Raw genomic sequence first — 22,503 nt, 5'->3', positions numbered from 1 at the left:
AGTCCTAATTTCCTAACCCTCTTACACTTCTTCTCTACGAAGCCTTTGTAAATGCTTTATTTTGCTCCTAAATTATAGAACCTATGACTAATCATGACACAAGCAGGTCTGAACAGGGCTGAATTACAGCCTCAAACCTAATGCTTCACTCCCTTTTTGTGGACCCTCTGTTACTCTTACTTTGAGAAAGTCATATTTCATTGCTAATTCACATTGATCTCGTGTTCCCTATCACTTCTGTATCTTTTCTCCAAGACATTTAGATGAAGCCAGTGCATTTCTCAGCCTGCCCCAATGCATTTGAATAGCCATCATTCCTACTGCGACCCGCTCTCCACTTGGCCTGGTTGAGTCTATGTCTGTTTGTTCCTAACACAACTTCCGGTTTTCAAGTCCAGGTTCGACCCAGCACTCCCTCCCCTTACCACCGAGCTCCCCAGTTTGCTTGCGCTTGGCACAACTCTAAGGACCGTTTTCTCCATCTCCTCATAAATGTGAATATCCAAAAATGCTGGACCCCTGCCCCCAAACAGTTTGTGTTGTGTAATTGATGACTGCTTGGTGGGTGGGGGGGGAATCCCTCCTGATTGCTACTAAAATGTGAACAGAATTCACAGCCATAAGAGAGTAGAGTCACAGAAATACCTTAAGAGCACCAGTAGGCCTTGATACCACAGGCACTAGCAGGCATTTGTCCAGCGTCCAGAAAAGCGTGAACACTGGGTGCAGCATTATCATGAGGCCTGGTGAGGTCACACTCGTGAGCCTCAGCTTTAAAGTCGTAATTCCACACTCACAAAGAACTCAGAGTCAGGGGAGACACCACTGGAGATCATTCAGAATCTCTACCTGCATCGATTTACCAAAAGGAATTCACATTTTCACTCAAATAGGAAACAGGAGAAATGGTTGGACCTCCTCTGATCACCCAGTACTGCAGTGCATTTCCTTCCTTGTGTGCGAGGTTGGATCAGAACTGTGTGGTTGTTGGTTGGATCCCGGCCCAGGAAAAGGGCTACAGTTCACCAAAAGATGGGCAGTTGCGTCTCCATTCTCACGTACAGGGTTGGGTTGCGTTTTCCTTTATAATGGATCCGTAAGTATCTAAGGCCTTGGGACTGACAGTTCTCTAAAACACTCAACACACTAACCGAAAGGGAATACTAATTTTTAAAATCATGTCACATGCACATACACAGGAATGAGTTAAGCCTGAATCCCTGAATTGAATAATTTTAAGGATAAAATGACATGCATGAATTAAGGATAGATAATTCCTTGCCATTTAAATAAACGAATCTCCAACTCTTCTCATCAGGATAAAACTGAAGGACGATGGATGCCTTTTGGGTTTTTAATTTTTTAATATTGCACTTTATAGTACTTCATAAGAGACAACTGTCTTAATTAAAGCCATAAAATACCAATAATACATATATTCAGGGCTTCTGAATATAGTCAATCAATAAGCAGTCATGAGTCATTCCTGTTTTGTATCGTTTGTTGTAAATTGGAGTTTATCTGTTCTATTTTTTATTGCATACAGTTATTGCTCTAGACAATCCTAATCTGATAAATTTTAGGTGTGTACTTTAACGAAACTTTGCAAACAAAAGAAATTATTCATTTCACAACAGCATTCTTCATCTTGGAAGTAGCTTGTTACAGTTTCTTTAAATAGCAAGTTCCGAGACTATATTGAAAGTGTTTCTCTTTTTAAATTATAGATTTATTATTTTTCAGGAATCCACTTGTTACATAAAGCAAGGTTCACCCACATGAAGAGTGAAATGGATAATTAGCAAATATATACCTGGGAAATTTAAAGTTTGTTTGAGTTTTTGTATAAATATAGGATGGACCTAAGAAGTTCCCTTATAAAAATGGCTAATATAGATACACAACTTGTCAATAATTTATTATGTCTAAGTTATCAACCTTCCTTGGGAGGACATATAAAATAACAGACTTCACCACGCATTCCCATTCCTCTAAAATACACAAGTTTTGAGCAGTATGGTAGACCACTTACCTATGTACCCAAAAGTCCCCACAACTAAAAACTAATATTTCACTTGATCACAACTTTCCATGTAATTTGAGTGAAAGCTAAAAGAATGACTTAAAAAGCACTCAGTGGCCAAGAAATAACTCACCCTGAGTAACCTAAGTTGTCAATATAGAGTAAATGTGTCCATTAAATTGAACTACCCCATCAAGTTAATGCTTAAATGACCATCTGCCCTAAGATCAAGTATCTAGCCCTGGAGCCAATGATGTTCTTGTCAGGAACTGTTTTGTGGTCGGAAGAGTTTCTTCAAAGGGCAGATACTCCAACCAGAAGAGAGAGGCTCTGTTGACATATAGCCTTGTTGAACCCTGCACACAGAGTCCATATTTGTGCCCTGCGTCTAGCCCAGGTTTCTCGGGTTTGAAAAAACTCCAGCAGCAAGAGCCTCTGTCTCCTAGCAATCTGCAGTCTCAAAGAACCAGAAGAAATTAAGAGTAGCAAAAGCTACCTTTCTGGATTAGTGAAGTTGCTGCCTGCACTGAAGGAAAGATCAATTATGCTTTTGTTCTTTGCACAGTGGTAAAACAGAGGAAATGTGGTCGATGCTGACCCCAACATCTTCCCTAGAACACATAAACTGTTTTTTGGACAGGTTACATTAAAAGTACCGGAATGCCATTTTTGTAAAGGATCTTTTTAGGGATAGATGTCATCTCCTGCTTCCTTTGTTTGCCTCCGTTTTAAAGAAGCGTTTTATCCCCTGTCTTTACCCCAACAAGAAACCCACTGTTGTACTTCCAAATTATTTTCGGCACTTTCTGTGTGTTTTGTTTATTATGTGCAATTTTCGCTGGATGACGAGATATATGGAGATTTTGCGTCAGTGTATTCTCTGTGGATATGTCTGTACATAGACGGAAAGCTATATTTATTTGTACATAGGCTGTTTGGAGCAATGTGTTTCTGTCACATGAACTTCACTTGATAAAAGGTGTTTCTTCTCTGTGTTCATGTTACACTTCCCACATCTTCGTGCTTCTACTACTGGTAATCAACTCCTAGGGTATCACTTTATGTAAGTAAGTCTCCTCGGTGTGGAAAAATAATAGTAATAAAATTATTGACTCAAGCAAAAGTGTCGTTTTTGGAATAATCCTTACGTTCGGCTAATCAGGACCCTAGGGTCTCAAGAAACAGATACATAGCCATAGAAGTTTCATTGCAGGGGTTCAAAGGAACAAAAGGCAAGCAGAACCTACCGTTCATTATAACTACCGCTTACTGAAAGCTTACAGGTGTCATTTGAGCTTTCAAATATCTGACCGAACCTTGTACACTGAAAAGACTATTCTAACAATTGGATTTTTATTAATCCAACATATTGAAATTGTAAATTTAAAAGCCTAGTGTTCTCTAAGTCTTTAAGTTCAATTTGGAAGCATGTTATAAATCTAATATTTTATATAAAAATAAGAATTCACACTGTTTTGATTATACTCCATTAACTGATAAGTTTAAAAGAGTAAATGCTAAAGAGTTGGCCTCACCTATGAATTAAATTCCCTCAGGCATTTTTAAAATGTTATACATTTAACATACCGAATTTTCTCAAATACTCCAAAAGCCTGACAGACTTACAAACCTAAGAAACAAAGCCTTACTATGCACTTCAGCAACTGTTATTAATCTAATATATCAAACAAATGAAATATTATAAACCAGGTTTTCTTATACATTTAAATACTATTTACAAACAGTAAAAATCTATACCTTTAATATCATAAGTCTAATATAAATTAGATATAAATCCGATTATCTGATATGCCAGGTTTATTTAAAACATCTTAAAACACAAATACATACAAAATATCCCAATGATTAGGGGCGCCTGGGTGTCTGAGTTGGTTAAGCAGCCAGCTCTTGATTTCGGCTCAGGTCACAATCTTGGGGTTCATGACTTTGAGCCCCAAGTTGGCTCTGCACTGACAGTGGAGAGCCTGCTTGGGATTCTCTCTCTCCCTCTCTTTTTGCCCCTCCCTGGCTTGCACATGTGCTCGCTCTCTCACTCTCTCTCTCTCAAAATAAATAAACATTAAAAAAAATTAAAAATCTATATAAATACCAATGCTTATAAAACCCATTCCTAAACCACACCAAAATATTACTGCTCTCAATTTGATTTACTTTATTATCTCTGTATTTTAATGTCACCTTCCCAGGCTTTAAAAAGTCACCCAGCTAATAAGCAGAACTACCATCTCTGGCAAGATAAGGTGACTGAGCCTGGGTCACAATAGCATTATTTATCATTTAGAGAGTGGATCTCGGAACATGATACATGATCCCTACATACTAGATGGTTCTTCTGGAGCCAGTGGTAATCATGTAGCACTCAGACTTTGAGTCAAATTCTGTTTCATGTCCATGGAGAGCCCGTTCCTCACCAAGCCCAAGACTCTCGGCTGGAGTTTAACTTTGCAATCCAAAGAACATCATTACCATTACTTTTTTTAATTTTTTTAAAGATGTTATTTATTTATTTATTTATTTATTTATTTATTCGGGGAGGGAGAGAGAGAGAGCATGAGTCAGGGAACAGCAGACAGAGAGGGAGAGAGAGAGAGAATCCCAAGCAGGCTCTGCATCTCTGTATCCTCGTTTTAATAAGTGACCTTTGTAGCCCCACCTGAGTTACAGCCAGTTTTTCTATACCTTTGGATTATATTGGATTTCTATACCTTGGATTATATTCAACTATTCTATTGCTTAATTGGATTCTGCATTCTGTTCATAACTTTCTTGTCTATTCTGACATCAAATCCAAACATTTTGTTAACAATGGATGTGTCTGCACTAATGCTAAATGCTTTGTATACAACATTCCATTTAATCCTCCTAACAACTCATTGGGTTGGGTTCCATTATTATTCCCATTTTACAGATAGAAGTATGAGGCCCAAAATAGTTAATAACATGTCCAAGGTCATACAGTGGGTGTCAGAATATTAAAATGAATCAATCCTTCTATTACCCAGATTTGTGCTCTCAAGCATTGCTTTTTATGTTTTTACATTAGCTACACCATTACACCAAATCCCAGGATTTACAATTACGGACCACACAAGTCAGGGTGAAAACACCAACGTCAATCAAGTATTGGGCCTCTTGTGGCATTCCTCAACTTAAATATCTCCATAAAAAGTACATGCACACCAGCTGCATTTACGGACTGACTTTGGTATCTCCATCATGGGATTTCTCAACCTCGGCACCATGGACCCATGGGAAGGAAAATTATTTGTTGGTGGGTGCTGTCCTATGGATGATAGGATGTGTTAGCAGTATCTCTGGCTTTTATCCATTAGGTACAAGTTTCAAGGAACAACAACAAAAATGTCTCCAGACATTGACAAATGTACCCTGGGGGTAGGGAGGGGATGGGGCAAGATATCGCCCCTGATTGAGAACCATTACAGTTCTGTCATGTAGAATTTCGTCCACTACCTCAAGGTGGCTTCACTTCAGCCAATGGTTGCGTTTTCAGCGCTCAATCTCTCTATCTCTCTCCCTCTCTTTCTCTGTGTGTCTGTCTGTCTCACACGCGCGCACACACACACACACACACACACCCTACCATCCATTTGGCATCATTTTTCAAATGGTTTCTGTGTGAACAGAGATGACTAAAGCTAAACTTTGGGACTCCTCCTTCAGCCCATTTTCACATGGATGGGCAGTTTACCAAATACAGTCTGGGTCTAAGTTGTCTGCCTCTCTTGAGTCTCTGGGTCCCTGGGCAAAGCTTGGCCATTCTCTGGAGGAATTTCTGCAAGCCACAACCACGGAATAGCACATGCCCAAAATCATGCTCTGAGGTGACCTCTGTAATAAACGTCCATTGCATTCTCCTGATGGTTGGGTCTCTCCCCAAGGAGGAGTGAAAGGTCTTTTTCTCTGTCAGTGAGGCTGATGGGCTGACGGCAAACATTCAGCTCTAAGGAAAGCATGAAATCCACTCTTCCTCTCATATTCCTTCCAAAATGAATCCCACTTCTCAGAGATGAGGATTTAGGAACAGCTTTATATTTAGGAAAATGGCACAAGACATTTTAACACTGCGTCCAACGCAGTGATGTTTACTGCCCCTGGTGGTATTTTTGATCTACGTTTGAGAATATAAATATTTTCATCAGAATGACATTAATGCTAATTTCTGCAAGGCTGATTTCAGGCAGCTTTCATTAGGTTGATTAAAATCCTTGATCACTTGTCTATAGAGAACAGTTTCTGTCTGTATTTTCTTGAAATTTTCATAGAAACATTGCTTTCGTTATCAATTTTAAAATAGGAACTCAACTCACCAGCAAAGTTTAGTTTTGAATCCACATGAAAATTACTACCCACTCTAGTTGCTATTGGGAATAGCTATTGGGAATTGTTAAAAAGAAAACCATAAACCCAAAATAGCACCACTTAAGTTATGGCCCTAAACCATTAGACCAAGACTTAATACCTTAACCTAACTGCAGTTTCAACCCCTCAAGAATGTAATCTTTAACTAGTCACCATGAAATTTCCCGGCCAATACTAGGGAATTTACTAATACACCCCTTCCACCACCCTTAGGAGGGCCACCTTGCTGAAACAATGTGTTCCTTGCTGATAAATTCCTTTTTTTTTTTTTTAAATGCCATCCCTCTGCTTTTAAAAACCTTTCTCTTGTTCAGCTCAGCGGGAGCTTCCCTCTACTTGCTAGATGGGATGTTGCCTGATTCATGAATTGTTTAATAAAGCCAAACTTACTCCATTGAATGTTGTTTTTTAACAGTATCTTCCCCATTATTTTGACTGAACCCAGTTTTGATCGGCACAATTTTATAGATTTAAATTTCACCAAGAACATTTCAGTTTTCCATCAATTTTTTAAATTTACAATTCCATAATAGATTGTACTCTTTGGAGGTTATGTTGCCAAAGAAAAAGCCATAGTATGCCCTGGAATTGCTGTTATTTTTTTTTTTTCCAGAATGCCTTTATCTTTTAGGAGGATTAGTTTCTAAGTTTGGCCTCAGTAAGATTTATGGCAGTGAAAATTGTAATGCCCAAAGTTCTAAAACCTCCCACAAAAGACCACCAGAGTCGTAAGTCAAAGCCAAGCGGCAAGGGTCGTTTATTGCAGGTTCGAACCTGGTCCTCTGCGCACTCGTCGCCGGTGACGCAAGAGGCCACGAATAGGGTTGGTATAGCGTTTTTATAGACAGAGACAAATAGCACAGGGGAGGTTTTTACTTGTGGCGAGAGGAAGAAAGGGGGAAGGGGGTAGGTGAGGAATGTGCTAAGCAAGCAGGTTTACAGAAGCGAGAAATGCCGGTTAGTTTGTATACAATCACTTATTTCATTACATATCAGACTACATTTAGGAAGTTTTACAGCCCATTCTACTACACATCGGGTTACAGGAAAGGTCTCACAATGCTTGTAAAACAGACTTCTCAGCAATTGTATTTCTTATCAAAGATCCATAATAAGCAGAAAAGAGAACCTAGCTTTAAACTAAGGCAGGGCTGTCATTTGAATTCAAAGCTGTTCCTTTCAAAAATGTGTGATTTTGTACAGCACAGCAATAGGTTTTTTGGTTGTTGCTGTTTTTGGTTTGGTTTTGTTTTTTTACTAACCTATGCTTTTGTAATACCACTTTTTAAATTTGTTCCTGACTGTAGTCTCAGCTTACAGTTGTAGAATACTGAAATCATGAGAGCTCTCTACTTAAACAACAACAACAACAAACCTATTGTGGTACACATTTGATTAACTAATGTGTTAAAGGAAAATATTTCACATAATTGTTATTAAGCCTTATTGAATTATATTTTAAAAAAATAAATTACAAAAAAATGCCTTCACAACTATTTACATTAGCAATTGGCCTACAAACACCCATATGATTAATGTGTTTAAAAAAACACTCCCTCTTCACAAATACCAAGATACCAAGGTCCAAACACATTGACAATTAGCAAACATACAGACATCTCGATATAATGACCAGAGTCCAGAACTGTCAGAAAAACTGACTCTGATCAACCTCTTGAAGGTTCCCCAGTGGCTCTGCATTACCAGTTCCCTGTCTATGAAATAATGCTACCATATTTCTACCTACTCTCCCCCATCCCCGCAATCGTGGGTTGTTGAAAAGAATGAGTTATTACTGCATAAAGTGCCTGGATCATGGAAGGCTTTTAGTATGCTGGCTCCCTCCTCCCCATCCCATGGGATGTTACACAACCTAAGACTAAGAAGATGTCTTCACTGGGTCCTTTACAGGATATCTGGACACTGCCTAATCTTACAGATAACAGGAATCCTAATTGTTTGTCTCAATACTCTAACACTACACCCATCAAAAAGCCTGTCTCTTCCTGGGATATAGCTGATCTCAGTCCCCCATCTACCCTCACTCAGCGATTTTCCCCAGGGCCTGGGGATCCAAACGCTTAGTAACAACATACCAAGAGGAACTCTATTTCTAGGTGTCAGGATCATCCAGGACATAAAAAATTCTGGGGTACACCAAGGCCCCCAGGATTCCCACATCTTTTGGAGGTTTTGGTGACCGATACCTACAAATAATACTCTGAAACACTAAACTCCTACTTGATCCATCTTGCCCATAGGGCCAGCTCACACATTAAACACATTCTGTGTATTTCTACAGGGACAGACCTCGGACATTGCAAACCCAGAGTTGGCAAACACTTGGTGAATTATGCCACTCATGCTCCCTCACCCACAGCAGACATCAACAAGCAATCACAGCACCATTTCCCACGACATTTTTCAGCCAAGCATTCCAGGCAGCCGTTACTGATCAGTTCCATTGGCATGCACGAAAAAACCTAATTGCCACGTTCTAGCCCAACCTATAAATGAGGAAAATGAGAGCTAAGGAGGCAGTGCTACTTTCCAGAGGTCACATTAGGATCCAGTAGAACTGGATCTTAAGGTCTGGTTTTTGTTCTGTGTATAGTCTTTGCTAGAGGACTGTGAGAAGACGCTTCTTGTTGAAAAGGTTTAAGTTAGGTCATTAGTTAGGTTATAGCCAGACAGTGAATAATGGCAGCTTCTAATTAGTGAGAATTGTGTAGAAAGGAAAGAAAGGTTTTTGCTGCTGGGATTTGATAATAGAATTTCCAGTAAATAATAACAATCCCCTCAAGGACAAGAAAAAAAAAAAAAGTTAGGCCCAAATTTGGTAACAAAACTGTTGGAAGGTATGCATACAGCTGAGTCTGTTGCCAGCAGCTAATGACCCGTGTCCTTGAAATAGAATCAGGTCAGAGGAGGTTGTAAACATTCACGCTTTCCTGTCTCCCCGCAGGAATTCGCTCAAATGTGCAATCAATCCCCGTAATAGTTCCACTGGACTTAAGGGAAAAAGAAAAAAAAATGTTTTCCTCATGAAAAGTAATGCTAGTCACTCTCCAGTTGGCCCGACTCAGGGATGGCTTTAAGAAGAGCCTGGGAGGGGCGCCTGGGTGGCTCAGTCAGTTACGCTTCCGACTTGGGCTCAGGTCATGATCTCTGCTGTCAGCACAGAGACCGCTTCAGATCCTCTGTCCCCTTGTCTCTCAGCCCCTCCCCTGCTCGCACACACTCTCTCTCTCTCTCTCTCTCTCTCTCTCTCAAAAATAAATAAACAAACTTAAAAGAAAACAAGAAGAGCCTGGGAGATGGGAGAAAGACCCTGTTCCCAGGATCCTGAAATGCTCCCTCCATCCCGGACTGTTGCCTAGAATTTTGTCATAGTGCCTTATCTCTCTAGCTCAGTGAGTCTCAGCCAAGAGGCTGCGCCCTAAGGGCATATCCGAAACACCTGCCGCCTTCAAATTCCACACGTAAAACCTGCCCTCGTCCAGCTGCCACTCCACCCTCGCCAAAGCCTACTCTCTCCGGTGAGAGCCATAGGGAGCCTTCCATGAAGGGAGTGCACCATAACCCACAGTGGTGTCGGGGGGGAAAAACATTGGGAATCCTGTTTAGTCTAAGACCCTGATCCTATGGAAATTATGACTATAGCTCTAGGAGGAGTTATGCCTTGGAGTTTCTCCAAATGACCAGGAGGAGTGCCTTACACTTTTTCTTTTTTAAGTGTATTTGAAAGAGAGAAAGGGAGAGAACATGCACACATGGGAGGGGTAGAGAGAGAGAAGAGAGAGAGAATCACAAGCAGGCTCCACACTGTCAGCGTGGAACCCAACACGGGGCTCGAATTCACAAACCACGAGACCGTGACCTGAGCCAGAATCAAGAGTCGGATGCTTACCCAACTGAGCCACCCAGGTGTCCCATTTATGCTTATTCTTGCATTCAACAATAGGTGCTCAGGCCTGCAATATGCCAGATACAGGCTTCAGAACCGTGGTCCCAAGGAGAGTAAGCCCCAGACGCTGTTCTCAGAGACTTCGTGGCTTGCAGAGGGTGATAAGGATGTGACAAATACAGAATAAGCAGCCTTAGACGGTGGTTAAGAAACCAGACCGCCTGTGTTTAAAACCACAGCTCTGCCACTTACTTGGTGACCTAAACCTCTCTGTGCCTCACTGTTCCCATCTCTAACCTCATGAGAGTTGTTCCATGTGAGTTAAATCAGTGTTTTTTTCAGAAAACCCCTAGAACAGTGTCTATCTTAGAATAAGCAACATCCCTCTGTATTAGAAATAAATGCTGTAAACAGGTGTCTGCGTGCCATCAGAGCCCAGAGGAGGGCCTGATCAACTCCATCCAGGAATTCAGGGAAAGCTACAGAGAAAAGATGGCCCCTCAGCTGGGGGTGTAAGGTGATAAGTCTAACGACTTGTATCACATGATAGATGAAAACAATGTGGCCTTTGGGGAAATGGTGTTTGGTGTGGTGAGGTCAGGTCTTCCAGGTAGTAGAGAGATAGATGTTGGAAAGATGGACTCTATCCGATTGCAGAGAGCCTTGCCGAACCCGCCAAGGAGGCTGGATCCTCTCTCATGCCACCAAAGGTTCTTCACCAGCATGTGACATGGTCAGACTGAGGTCTAAGAAAGCCCGGCACGGGGCGCCTGGGTGGCTCAGTCGGTTGGGCGGCCGACTTCGGCTCAGGTCATGATCTCGTGGTCCGTGAGTTCGAGCCCCGCGTCAGGCTCTGTGCTGACAGCTCAGAGCCTGGAGCCTGTTTCAGATTCTGTGTCTCCCTCTCGCTGACCCTCCCCTGTTCATGCTCTGTCTCTCTCTGTCTCAAAAATAAATAAAATGTTAAAAAAAAATTAAAAAAAAAAATAAGAAATCCCGGCACATCCTGAAAAGAAATGATATCTTGGATTTGCTTCAAAATGACTCTGGAGAGATCTCCCTCAAAAATAAAAAAATGTTTTAAAAAGTATTAAAAAAATGACCCTGGGTGGTGTTGGGGGTATAGAAGAAACTACATTGGCTATTGTTAAGGCTGGGTGATGGGTACATGGAGGGTTGATTATATTCTGTTTTCATATGATTGAAGTTTTCTCTATCAACAATTATCTTGAGAGGGTGGCTGGGAGAAAGCTCTTAGGCACAATCATTCCCTGCTGTTGCCAGTCATTTGTGCCTCAGTGTGAAGGGTGGAAAGTTTTGGTGGGGATGAAAAGCCAGCAGGGGGCACCTGAGGTGGGAGGGAACCATAAAAGTAAAGTGGAGAAGGGGGAAGGCAATCAACCAGGAGGTTGGGGCCGCCTCCTTCCCTTCCACATGCTTCCCCGGGCCTCCTGGATACTTGTGCTGGACACAGATTTTGGCAATCTGCACTCTCAAAGCCAGGCTACTTCTACAACACCCTGTAATTTTTTTTTAATGTTTATTTTTGAGAGAGACAGACAGAGTGTGAGCGAGGCAGGGGCAGAGAAAAAGGGAGACACAGAATCCGAAGCAGGCTCCAGGCTCCAAGCTGTCAGCACAGAGCCCACCGTGGGGCTCGAACTCATGAGTCCTGAGATCATGACCTGAGCTGAAAGTGGAACACTTAACTGAATGAGCCGCCCAGGCGGCCCAGCAAGCGCCTGGTTTTGATGCTAATATTTTTCCTGGGGCCACTGCTGGCCGACTTTTCCCTACCATGGGAGGGCCATGTGACTCCAGGACTGCCCTAAGCCCATTTTGGAGTCCAGGATGAGTTTTTTCTGAAGTGAGCTGTTGTGTCTGAGATCTTGGATCTTAGATGGGTCAGGTCTTGTGTTCTGGAGTTCACTCCAGGACCTTGGGGCTCAGATAGGCATAGAATTAGAGTATCAGGGCCCCAGACCGCCTGGACTCCTGGGAGCACCCCAGAGAGACCTCCAGGAGGCTCCGAGGGAAGTTCAGCCGCTGCGAGCTCCAGGAGCCACTGATGATAGGACAGGTGTTGCCTGTTTCACAGCAAAAAGATAAATGGAAGCCGGTGGGCGTGAGCCAGGGCAGGAGAGAGCACACACGGGGGAGGAAGCATCGGAGAAAATCCTCTTAGGAAAAACTGGCTTTTAGAGAGAAGCGGGCCAAGTTTTAGGGTATTTCTTGAAAGCAACACTAGTTCCGAAGATTCTGAACATTTCTAACAGGGAGCGGGGGCGGGGGGTGCCTTCTTGTGTCGCCTTCATATTCAGGGAACTGGGTCTTGAAAGAGCATCCTCTCACTTCCTCAGACCTTTGCCTGACCTTCTCTCCTTTTCGCTTTCTACGTTTTCTCCTTTCGCTTGTTGGAGTAGGGGGCAGAGGGAATTACAACCTTCCTGTCTGCTGCTTTGACGTCTGACATAGTGTAGCAGGAACTAACCTAATGACGAGAGACAGGGATTCTTTCTGGGAAGCAGCACTGGGGCGGGGGGCGGGGGCTGGAAAGCCAGAGGGAAAATGTGGGATAAAAGCCTGCTAGGAGGGTAGCAGTCACAGCCTCCTGCAGCCTCTGAGCGAGCGTTGCCAGATACCCAGGCTGTGGGGAGAGGGGTACTTCGTCCACATGACCCCAGAAGAGCAGCTGGGGCTCCAGCCAACACCACCACTGCTCCCCAGGCATCCTTCCCGGCCAGCAGCTGCTAGGGCGGCAGGGACGCTCTGAAAATCTCTCCTTCAGGGTGACTGCCAAAAAGAAGGGTAAGGTGGGTGAGAGGTGGAGGGAATAGGGAGAGAGCCTAGGCGGACGACCACCTTGCACATTTTAAAATGCAACCAGGGGGAGCCTGGGTGGCTCAGCTGGTTAAGCATCTGACTTTGGCTCAGGTCATGGTCTCACGGTCCATGAGTTTGAGCCCCACGTTGGGATCTGTGCTAACAGTTAGCTCAGAGCCTGGAGCCTCCTTCAGACTCTGTGTCTCTCTCTCTGCCCCTCTCTCGCTCTCAATGTTAAATTTTTAGAAAAGCAAAAACAAAATGCAATCAGGAAGCCTACTGCTGCGGCCTAGAGCCAAAATGGTAGATTACAAAGGCAACCCCCCCTGAAAGGGTCCTCAAGGCGGGCTCCCCGTGTCCTACCAGGGACCTAGAAGTAACCAAAAAGAAAAGCCTCACCCCCAGGAGCCCCCAGATGCCAGCTGCAGCCAGTAGTGACACCAGAAAGGGCTGAGGGGGAGCAGTCTTAAGGCAAACCGGGTGGTTTGGGCGTTCTCCACGGCTCTCACTTAAAAGCTATCAGACTGACCTTCTACCCCCCAGCCCCGCAGGGGATTTGAAAACGTGTGCAAGTGATTTGGGAGCACCAACTGGCATTCAATAGGCAAGACCCTGTAATGTTAAATGTCCTGCAAAGTAAGGGGAAGTCCTGGGCAGGAAAAAAAAATCATCCCCTTCAAAATGCCACAAGCTCGCGCGCTCTCTCTCTCTCTCTCTCTCTCTGAAAAACACTGATAAGACCTCGTCTTTGCCAGAGCTCCACCAGGTCCTCAAACGTGAGGATTCCTGGAATCCTAGGCCTCCACAGAACCCCGTTAGGGAAACCCTACCCCCAAGGTTGAACATTGCCAGTTCCAGAGATGGTTTGAACCGTGAGGTCCTTGTAAATGCAAAGCAGGCCCTAACATTGCATGCTGTAGTTGGTTTTGAGAAGGTTGTCTGTGATCTAGAATAGGTGTTCGCTAATCTTGAGAATAAAATCACAGTGCTTGTGACGTTACAAAGAACACTTGACTGCCCAAGGGTGTGCCTGCGTGCCTTCTCGGTGTAACCCAAGGATACAATTTGATCTCCGCTGATAAAGGCATCCTGGATTCCACCCCCCAGTACAGCTGCAGATCGGCAGCACAAGGGGACTCAAGGGCACCTTCCCGGAAAACCCCCAGGTGGGGCCAGCAAACTGAAAAGGTCCTCCAGGTGACTCTGATGTTCATTAGACGTGGGAACCACTAGGCTATAGAAGCATTCATTTGAAACTTAGGTGTCTTATTTCGGCAACAAATGTTCCCAATTGTGCCCCCACCCCCTCCACCTAGGTTGCAGGCAATGACCATGCAGAGAGGAGCAAGCTCTAAGGCAGAGAAGGTAGAAGAAACCGGACTCCTCCCTTCCCCAGATGCTCCCTCAGACCGCCTGGGCATGCATCCCAATCAGGAGAGCCTCAGGACCCCCGCAAGATCCCCCTAGTCTACCCGCGAGGGAAGGGCAATGCTCTCAGCTCCTGGCCAGACCGCAAAGCTCAGACCAGGCTTCCAGTGATGCGGGTGATTTAGGAGCAAAGGGAGAGCAGTTGTTGGGGCAAAAGGAGAACACTGATCACCTAGGCCAGCCAGTCTCAGAAGGACCATCTCTTTTAATCTTCACAACTACCCCTTCAGGCAGGCAGTATTTTTTAAGTTTCTCTTTCTTTTAAGTTTATTTATTTTGAGAGAGCATGCAAGATCAGGGGAGGGACAGAGAGAATTCCCAGCAGGCTCTGCACTGTCAGGGTGGAGCCCGACGCGGGGCTCCAACTCCTGAACCGTGAGATCATGACCTGAGCTGAAATCAAGAGCTGGACGCTTAGCCACCTGGGTCACCGGGTGCCTCCGGCAAGTAGTGCTAACAGATCTAGAAACAGCCCTTAGAGAAGTCGAATGACTTGCCCAAGGTCCTTCAGCTCCTTAAGAGAAATGAGCTTCAGAAGACACAGCCATGTTGTGAATTCTACTGGGCCATTGTCAGCATTGTCTAAAAGAACTTCCCCTGATGATGAAAATGTCCTTGATCAATAGCTGCTAGCCTCTAGCCACTTGAAGCTATTGAGCACCTGAAATATGGATGGTACAATGAGGCAGTCAATCTCTTGTTTGACTGAAATTTAAGTGGCCAAACGTGGTTTGCGGCTAATCTATTGCCCAGTGGAGGATCGTACAGTCCTGTATAAAAACGCCATCAGAATGGAAGTATTCACCCAAGTAACCCAGAGGAAAAAACAAACACAGGAACATTGGTATAACTAGCAATTAATCCTGTTGCTCATTAATCTTAATGGAAATGGTGATTCTTTTTTAAAAAACATTTTTTAATATTTATTTTTGAGAGAGAGAGCGTGAGTGGAGGAGGAGCAGAGGGAGAGGGAGACACGGAATCCAAAGCAGGCTCCAGGCTCCAAGCTATCAGCACAGAGCCCGATGTGGGGCTCGAACTCAGAAACTGTGAGATCATGACCCGAGCCGAAGTCGGACACTAACCGACTGACCCACCCAGGCGCCCCTGAAAATGGTGATTCTTAACAGCGAGTTCAGGAAATAATACTAATCCAAACTCAATTATTCATATGAAGGTCTGTCTTCTCCAAATGTTAGCAGTCAGCAGAAGTCCGGGATGGCAGCGGTGAGATGCCCTGTGCCGACTAAGGGCCTGAATGAGGACCGTGAAGGCCTATAGGGAACCCTTTCAACAGCTAATCTCTTCGCCACTTGACAGACTTTAGAGACCCCCGCCCTGGCTTGTTTCTTAGAATCCTTTTTCTAAATATTAAGAGGACATGGTCAAATGGTTACACTATACAGGTTGACTCATAGCCACGAATGTAGAGATCATGGTGATCTAGCCATTATTTGGTGCTGGGCAAAGCAGTCTTTTAAGTTGGAAGTCTAGAGAAGAAAGCCTTCTGCCAAGAAAAGATCATAGGGCATGTCACCTGGTTAACATAGTTAACACCTGTCCCTTGACCATTCATTGCCTGCTTCTATGAGAATCCCAGCCCAAGGAGGCTATTCAGTAGATTCCAGAAAAGGCGAAGGACTCCAAATTCAGGTACCAATTGAACAAGATCTTTGCCTACTCTTGTCAGCAAATAGTACCCACTATGCAAGTCGACTCCAAACCTCATTTGTCTTTTGAATTGCCTAAGATTGAGCCCTTTTGAATGTAATAAGCAAATCGACAACTGTGGAGGTAGAGAAAAGCCAAATCGCTGTAATCTGCAAAATCGGGGCCTCAGGCAAAACTGTGAGCCAGCGGGAAGGTGGGGAAGCAGGTAATGAAGCAACGAAGAGGGTTGAAAGAAACTCTGAAAGTTTTACTATTAGGACCCATACAGTGTAGAGCAATATAAATGGACCAAAGAATTAATAGCAGAGGGAGGAAGAAAAATAAAAAGCTGAACAAAAGAAGAATAAGGTCTTCTTTCCAGAACAACATGGGTCACAAAGCCAGTCTATGCTCTTCCTGGTGCCTTTGCACACACCGAGCTATCCTTAAAAGACCAAACGTGTCCTATACTTGATCGACATCTGTGCACCTTTCTGGGCACACAGTGGACCATTAAAACAACCAGTCTGAAGTTTCTTTGTGCTGTATGGTGACTTTTTTTCTAAGCTGGTGCATCCTCCTCTCCTGTGCATGTGAATCCTCTCTGTGATTTGTTATCCTGTTAGTTTGAGTTGGTATTTCAGTAGGTCTGCAATGAGGCCTGAGATCTACAGTTCTAAAAAGTTCCCAGAGAGGCCAATGCGCTGGTCCTTGGACTCCACTTTGAGTAACCAGCCTTTATTTTCTCTGTGGGTCACGAGCTAGCAAGCACAGTTGGTGGAAAATCCCACCAGGAAAGTCAAGGACATCCATTGGATCCCCATCCGTGGGGGTGCTCTATTCTGTGGCTGCAAACTGAACCTACTGGTCCAGCTGGTCGTGTTGGGTCTGTGTTACACAGGACCAGAGGACGTAGAACGGGAAGGGACCCAAATGCCCCTCCCCCTGGAGGCCAGCGTTTTGTACCTGGGCTGCTCCAGGCAACCAGCCACATTCTTCCATAACCGTGACTCTGCTTTCTCCCTCCCCAGTGTCTTGTAAGCCCCACTCTCTGGGATGTCCCTTTCAGAATTACTCTTACACAGAATCACTCAGAAGCAGGATTGCAAACAGGTCTCCTCTCCCTGCCTGGCTGATCCGCAGGGTCTGCCTACAGAGCTAGCTTGAGAAGCACTCTGAAACCAGGCTTGGGCTCTGCTGGGAGAACGGTCCTGATGGCTTTGTGACACCTACGGTGGGGGGGGAAAGAGGAAGAAAGTGGAAGCGTAGTCGGCACAGGGCACACTCGAAGCAGGTGCGAAGAATCTCGCAGGGAGGCCTGTCTTGCCTCCTTTCAGAACCCAGAATAGAGGGAGGCTGGCAGGCACAGCAGGGTAAGTGCACAGCACACCTCCACGTGCCCAGCAAGAGCGTCCTCTGATGGAGGCACCAGTGCGCTGCAGCCTGACTCCGCCTAAGGAATCTGGCCAGGTCTCCTGACTCCAATCCAGAAAGGGGCCCTAAGATTGTGTTTGAGGGGGTCTTCCCCCCCCCCCCCACTAGGCTGGCTGCCTCATGAGCAAACAGGCACCCACAGAACTTAGACTGAGCACTGCAGACTCGACGTTTTGAGAACATTAACCATTTTTAAAGAATCGGACGGACCTGGGTTTTAGTTCCATCTCTTTCTACTTTAGAGACGTCCCTTTGCTTCAGTTTCTTTGTCCACAGAATGGAGTGTAACTAGGTGGCCTCAAATTCTCTTTGTACTCCTACATCTTAGAGATCTACAGTCCTAGAGGACCTTCCAACCAAAGCACTGTGCCCGTCCACAAAGGACAGCTGCAGTCGCTCCCCTTTGTGACAAACTGCATTTTTTGAAAGGCATTTTGGTCCTCGGTTAGTGAGTTACTGCCGTTCTAGATCTCCGGTTCTCCGAAAGTTTAGTCTATGAGAAAACTAGGTTTGTAAAGGGTTGATCCTTTCTGCCTGATAAAGAGAAAGTTTGACAGTCCTAATTCATTTCTAAAAGCGTCGTTTCTGGAACTAAAACCTGTCTAAGGTCAAGCCAGTGAGCTTCAAAGGGTGATCCTTAACCACCTGTGTGAAAGCTACCTGCAAGAATTAGCAAGATACGAGGGGTGGAGGGTAGAGTATTAAGAATCGTCCCCCACCCTTCCAGGTGACTCTCATGCACCCAGAAGTTTGAAGACGACTCCCCTAAGGTTTTCTCCCCCCTTGATGGGGGCTGGGGAGACACGCATCACACGAGGAGCATTTGCAATGGATTTAATGAGTCGCATCTGGTGTCGGCCCCACCCACGCCTACTTTCACAGGTGTTGGTTTTCTGCAGTCAAAAAGAAGCCCCTAGTTAAATCCTCCTTTATGCCCACAGCTCTGGCTGTGGCTTATTTTCATTGGTTTCACATCATTCGTTTTAACGATGATTTTCTGTGTCCAGTTGAAGAAATGTACACACGTATACTGACCTACGGTGTGGTTCCATAAAACCTAGGCACAACTTGAATGTTCGTTACACGAAAACTTCTCTCCCTTTAAAATGTATTGCCAACTATGCCATGTGACCAACAGCTTGATGGCTGATATTTATGCATTACTTCAACTTCCTCATAGATTAAAAAAGTAGAAATGTACAGTATTAGCATTGCCCCAGACACTTCTTACAGTGTTTTAACTGGAGTCCCCAGATTTCCGTGCTATGCAATGTAAAAATGTTAGAGATAGACCGAGATGTCAAAGGAGGTGGGGGGCAGAGGGCTTCTCTGACCAGACTAAAGGGCAGTGAGCTAGACCATTTGCAAAAACCAGCCACCACTATTTCCCTGCTTGTATTCTAATCCCTTAGCAATGACCATCAGGAGGCATTCGCCCCACTCTGGACTCTGACCTGGCATTGTGCCCTGCTTTAACCAACAGAATGGCTAAAGGGGCATTAAATCAGTTCAGAACCTAATCCTCAAGAGGTCTGGCAAGACTCTGTTCATGGTCTTAGAATCCGCCTGGCCACTGCGTGAGTAAGTCCAGGCTAGAGGCGTGCCAGCAGAGAACCACTGAGATCAGCCCCTGAGCTGGCCACAGGCGATGATCAGCCCTTAAGTTCTTCACTGTTCAGTGCACCGTGGAGTAAAGCAGTATTCTTCTCGAGCTATAAAAATAGGAACCTTTCAGAATTCTGCATTTTGACAGCGGCAACGTCTCTCATTAAGTAACAGATGGGAGATTCGTACCTCCTGCTCCGAAGTCTGACGCACATTGCCTATAATTCTCTAAAGAACCCAAACCATTAAGTAATTACTTCCTGAAACTGTATTCACTGGAAGTCCATTTCTTTAACCTACTTGCAGAACAGCCCTGAAAGGCAGACTCCCCACATCACAGAAATGAGTCCCCTGTTGTTTGTTCCCTTCTGCAGAGTTCTTGGCTACATCTACTCGGGGACCTAATCGGGGGCTGTGAGAAACAGTGAGGTATTCGAGTATGCTTGCATGCCACCTCCGGATTCTGACGGTCACCAACCTGCTACTCTTAAGTAAGCCATATATACTTGGTGAAAATTCAGGGCTCCAGCTAGCAAGCAGACAGGTGACATGTGGGCCTCAAGATACAATGGGATATTATTCAGCCATAAAGAAACCGAGGAAATCCTACCATTCACAACAACATGCATGGATCTTGATGGCATTTTATTAAATAAGTCAAATACTGTGTGATCTCTTATATGTGGAATCACAAAAACGTCCTGGAAAAAGACACCGGAATTGTGGCTATGAGAGGTGGAGCATGGGGAGGGGGGACTTGGAGGAATGTGGTCAAAAGGCCCAAACTTATAAGTACTAGGGATATAACGTACTACATGACTATAGCTAACACTGCTGTATAATCTATTGGAAAGTTAGAGTAAATCCTAAGAGTTCTCATCACAAGGAAAATTTCCTTCCATATTTTCTATTGTATCTATAAAATATTAGCTGAATCTACTATGGTAACTTCACAATATATGTAAGTCAAACCATCATGGTGTATGCCTTAAACCTATGCCTGATGTCAATTCTCAAAATGGGAGGAAATTCTATGAAGAAACCCAACACGATATTAAAGAATGGAAAAAAATCTTCATGGCATATTTGCTAATAAATGTTCATGAACTGTTAATGTAATACAACATTTAATATAACCTAGTTATGTCATAGAATTGTTCAATGTGACAAGTGTATAGTTTGTGACGATTCAGCTGAGTCACTTGACCACGTGTCTGTAACGTGTACTGATTGTGAAATCTTCATTTATACATTAGGTCTTCACTTGGCTGGAACCCACCATTAGTATTTTCACATTTGATACTAGGGTTATTGTATCATTGACCTATAACAAAGTAATACATGTCTTTTCTGTTTTCCTCCATGATTTTCTTTTTTTGAGGCCACTTATCTGAATGATTTTGGAAGAGCTTAACACATAGCTCAGGACTTCTTGAGGCTTTCCAGGAAGGAAAGGGTATGAAGAGGTCACAAACGTGTGTCACATATGTGCCTATGTCCCCGGGGTCCATGGTTAAGCTTCTAGTCCTAGAAAAGACTGGAAGAACGCTTGGTAGCCAGAGACCCATCTTGGAAATATCTGTGCTCTGGGAGCAAATCAAGGCTCAAACCAGACATTGAACCTAGAAATTCCACTTCTAGGAATCTGGTCTACATGTATACAAAGGATGTTCACTACCACATTATAACAAAAACTGGAATCAACCTAAGTACACACCAGTAGGTTATATAGTTGAATAAAACGCAGTACTTTATTTGGTTGACTGCTATGTAGATATTAAAAGGAATGGCCCCTCTCTGGTTGTGCTGCTATGGAAGAAGCTCTTAGCGCTGCATTATTAGGTGAAAATAAAGTGCGGGATAATGTGTATATTGGATTCCCATCTGTGTATACAGGAAAAAAATTGTATCAAGGTGAGCAAACTCCTAATGCTGTTAACATGTGGAGGTGGGACTAGATTAGAATGTGTTCCTATCCCAGCAATAAGAGACTCTTCCTCATTTTGATTTTTCTCCTGTGCATATGCTATTTTCACAATTAAAAATAAAATCCTAACCCTGACCTCAAATAACTGCAATAGATTGCAAAAGGGAACACAATTCTCGACCTTTCCCCTTATGCACGTCCCTTTGTGATAGGACTTTGCACCTCCTTCCATTAAAAACTGGGGTCCATCTTCCTACTCCTGGACTCTGGACAGAACTCATGACCCGCTTTCACTGATAGACCACAGCAGAAGCAAAGCAGTACCAAGTCTGAGAGGCCTGGCATCCATTCACCCTTCCTCTTGGAATTCTGCCAAGCCACCATGTGAATGAACCCCAACTAGCCTCCAAAGGCTGAGTGAGGTCATGTGACTGGTTTGCCTCCTCCCAACACCAGCCAACAGCCAGGCAATCCCTAGAATGGTGAGCTTGAATACAGGTAGTGGTTTGAGGCCTCTAAAATCTTGTAACAGCAAAAGCTAACTGGTATTCCAACCATGTGACCTTGGGAAGAATGTTTTCTCTTTCTTGAATGATGGGAATAATCCCACCAACTGAAGATTTCTATAAAAGTTTAAATGACAACATGTATAAAATACACTGAAATATTAGTTCCTTTTCCCTTCCCCGTGCCCAGTAATGGAATGAATCTCAAAATATGGAACAGAAGGGAGGTGTCCCCCTGTGCCTGGCTGGAAAGTTTAACTTCCAGTGACACAGGCCTGGAACTGAAAGAAGCAGAATTGAGGGAGCACGCGCACGTGTGTGTGTGTGTGTGTGTGTACATACCTGAAGGTAATCCCCTGTATAAAGAGCTCTGTGGGACCAGGAACATGCAAATCTATACCCTATGGGTCACCTCCTGAAAGCCCCAGAAATGTAAAGACAGTACTAAGACCTATCTGAGCAGCCAGTCTGGAGGTCTGCTCACACAAAGGAAGGATTGGAAGATCCTAACAGGAGTCCTTGCTTCAGTGGAATTAGCCACAGCTCTGGCAGCCATGGCAGCGTGCAGCCCCTCACCCGTTATGTCCGATACCTGTAGAACAAGGGCACCAGAGGATCTCCCTCCTTTTGGAGGTAACAGAACGGTTCTCTGGGATTATCTATGTTCATGAAGTACTAGGCCTTCTTCAAGCCTGCTAAGCTCATGGGGTTTCCTGCACTGGCCCCAGATGATACAGCCTCCAGGCCTGGGACCTTTCTGGACTGTGGGCTCTGAGCTGCCCTGGTCCCTTCAGTGATT

Source organism: Panthera onca, chromosome D4 (genome assembly GCF_046562875.1).
Source record: "Panthera onca isolate mPanOnc1 chromosome D4, mPanOnc1 haplotype 2, whole genome shotgun sequence".
NCBI lineage: Eukaryota > Metazoa > Chordata > Mammalia > Carnivora > Felidae > Panthera > Panthera onca.
Note: the sequence above shows the minus strand (reverse complement) of the source record.